The sequence below is a fragment of the Egretta garzetta genome, unplaced genomic scaffold (genome assembly GCF_000687185.1).
Source record: "Egretta garzetta isolate BGI_Z169 unplaced genomic scaffold, ASM68718v1 scaffold85, whole genome shotgun sequence".
In the NCBI taxonomy this organism is placed as follows: Eukaryota; Metazoa; Chordata; class Aves; order Pelecaniformes; family Ardeidae; genus Egretta; species Egretta garzetta.
In genome coordinates, this window is record NW_009259718.1 from 4,652,583 (window position 1) to 4,653,042 (window position 460).

The window sequence follows — 460 nt, forward strand, 5'->3', positions numbered from 1 at the left end:
CGCATATCCGTTACGCAAGGGCAGCTGGGAAGGCGAGGGATCCCAGGAGGGGATTCTCCTCCTGCCCCGAGCAGAGACCTTGTAGCCTCCTTCCTACTTCTCTAATTTACCTGACATGGTGCTTTGTTCTAGCAAGAAGAGTGTTTGTAAACATGTTCAAATTGCTATTTTTTTCTTATGGTGATATTGTATTCATTTCTTCTCATCCCTCAACCAGACAGAATCTTCAAGGGCCACATGTGGGAGAAGAAAGACATTGCATGAGAAAATATGACTGACATGTGGCTGTTCATTAATGACCACAAACCTGCTGATTTCTGTTCAGAGGATGTCCTGCTTGACACTGTCCTGTAATGATGGAAATATATGTAGAACAGTGATGGACTGAGCAAAATGGTTTTCTACACACAAAAATCTGCAATGAAGTCTAGACTAGAAACCCTCCCATGTGAAGACAAAC